Source organism: Triticum dicoccoides, chromosome 2B (genome assembly GCF_002162155.2).
Source record: "Triticum dicoccoides isolate Atlit2015 ecotype Zavitan chromosome 2B, WEW_v2.0, whole genome shotgun sequence".
Lineage (NCBI taxonomy): Eukaryota > Viridiplantae > Streptophyta > Magnoliopsida > Poales > Poaceae > Triticum > Triticum dicoccoides.
The window spans coordinates 86,275,986-86,278,282 of NC_041383.1; the positions used below are offsets into that span (position 1 = coordinate 86,275,986).

The window sequence follows — 2,297 nt, forward strand, 5'->3', positions numbered from 1 at the left end:
GGGTTGTCCCAGTTAAAAAAACAAAATAATATGTTTCAGGCGACTAGCCGGCGCTCACGCCGGTCGCATGATGCGCTTTCGATCGCTTCCCATCCGACTATGTACGTTCCCTTATTCATTCGACTACTTCACCTTCAAACCGACCATCCCTATTCACTAGCTTGATTCTTCCCAAACGTTTTCTTCCGTTCACTCACGTTAATCACGTTAAGTTGTGGTCCTCTACTTACTTGCACGACGGCTTGCAACCTGAAGTCGTGGTCTACTACGGCCATGTAGACAATGTCACGGCCGGCACCACCGTGTGGGCGCTGTCAAACTGGGGTCGCATGATGCTAAGACCGGCGGTGCGCAGTACTATGACTACCCGAACCGGGAGCTGTCACTGATGGTGAGCAGAAATGCAACATGGGGCGAGGATAGTGGCGCTACTCGAGTGGCACCACACTATGCTACAATCGGTGTCGCATCCTGCTACAATCAGCGTCATGTTTTGCTACAACGCACAAGCCGACGTCAACTTTTTGCTACAACTGGCGGCACGCCTGCCACAATCGGCACCATGTTTTGCTATTATCGGCATCGCATTTTTGCTACAACCGGCATCACATCTTGTTACAACTGACAATGAGTTTTGCTACAACCAACTTTGCACCAGCCAGCCACCATGGGGTTGCTGCGACGCGTGCACGACAAGACAACCCTACGACGACAACCGGAGATTCTATGACAGGCACCATCGGAGGTTGGAGTATGTGACAAGTAGGGGATGCATCAGAATTTGAAAAGTCATGTTGAGAAGAATAAACAACAAAAATACATTATGGCAATGTCCACGGAATGCTAGATATATTACTAAAAAAAGAATGCAATTGTACATCAGCGTTATGAGGAAAAGCGCAGGAGGTGCTTCAAGAATATATGTATGCCAAGCAAAGCAGGAGATGCTGATCACTGGTGCAGAGGGGAGCATATATAATCGGTCCTTATGGTCGCCTTGTTGTAGGTACATGTCACTATTTCCCTCGTAAACCTGCTCTACCATCGAAACGTTTCTTGGGCCTTAGCTGAAGAAGAAGAAAAATATGTTACGAGGGAGGACATTATTGGCAACAAAAACTCGTACTAGTAGCTAATATGAAGAGAGAGATATACATACGTCATTGCTGTGGCCGCACTTCTTCTTGCGGCAGTTGGTAGCCCCAGGAGGAAGACGTCCATAGCACCTGTATATGAAAACTTAATTAGGACGGAGAGATGAAAAAATCAAGCACCTATAGGCATGTCTGTGTAGTATGTATGTATAGAGGCGATGTATATATGCACGTACTTGCGGCAGATCATCTTGTTCTCGTTGTAGCGGAGCGCAAAGCGCTAGGAGGCTGATGTGATTGGGGTAGCAGCTTCGTTGCCGGAAGCCGCCGCGGAGGCCGAGCACGTGGTGCAGCGTCGACTCCTTGCCAATGCCGTAGTCGGCCAGCGTCCGGCCGTCCTCCTCCTCTAGCTGCTTCCCGGCGAAGACGAGGGACGGCAGATGGTGCGGGTCGTCTTGGGAGGCGGTGCCGGTGATCCCTTGCTTGTCCTGGATCCGAGCTTTGATGGTGTCGACGGTGTCGGTGCCCTTGACCTCGAGCGTGAGGGTCTGCCCGGTGACGGTCTTGACGAAGATCTGCATTGGCGTGGTCGTGGGTGGCGTTGGTTGCCGTGGGCAGCGCCGCGGAAGTAGGAAGTATAAAGGGATCGATCGGGGAAGCGGCCGGAAACGCGGTCGCTACGAAACCGAGTGGCCCACGGTAACGTGATCGTCGCGGATACAGTTTTGGAGAGAAATTGTCAAATTTGCAAAGGATGGCGCGAGGACGTCCTCTCCCCCGGCCTGGCGTGGACGACCTTGCCGTGGGCCGCGTCGTGGAGGGTGGTATCGCCTCGTGCTGCCGCACGGACAAGCTCTATGAAGCCATGCATGCTCTCCTACCTTGCCCGGCGCCGGCCGGGTGACCCGCGTGAAGGTGGATCTCGTCAACATCGTGGAGTCTGTGTGCGCCGACCACGGCGACCGCGTGGCGCTCGCCAAGGCCTCCTACGCGCAGGTCCCTCACACTCCATCGGCGGCAACCTCGCCGGCACGGGAATCATCGCGATCATGCAGCAATGCAACGGCCTCTTGTTCCTAGGGACGTGCGGCAGGTGTCCATGGCACGCGGCGGCGACGAGTTGTGGTTCGACGACCCCAAGGGCGTCTACTGGCCGCAAGGCGTGCACATGGGCAACTGCTCGTACAACAGCCAACTAACTGG

The 2,297-nt window shown here is 54.0% G+C and overlaps 1 long non-coding RNA gene across 1 annotated transcript; it reads right to left on the reverse strand.

Moving 5' to 3' along the window:
• Positions 1-736: 736 nt before the first annotated feature.
• On the reverse strand, positions 737-1,674 carry LOC119367218. Its single transcript, XR_005176231.1, has 3 exons — positions 1,331-1,674; positions 1,160-1,226; positions 737-1,067 (listed from the first exon to the last, which is right to left on the reverse strand). It is a non-coding gene; the product is annotated as an uncharacterized LOC119367218 (long non-coding RNA).
• Positions 1,675-2,297: the final 623 nt, after the last annotated feature.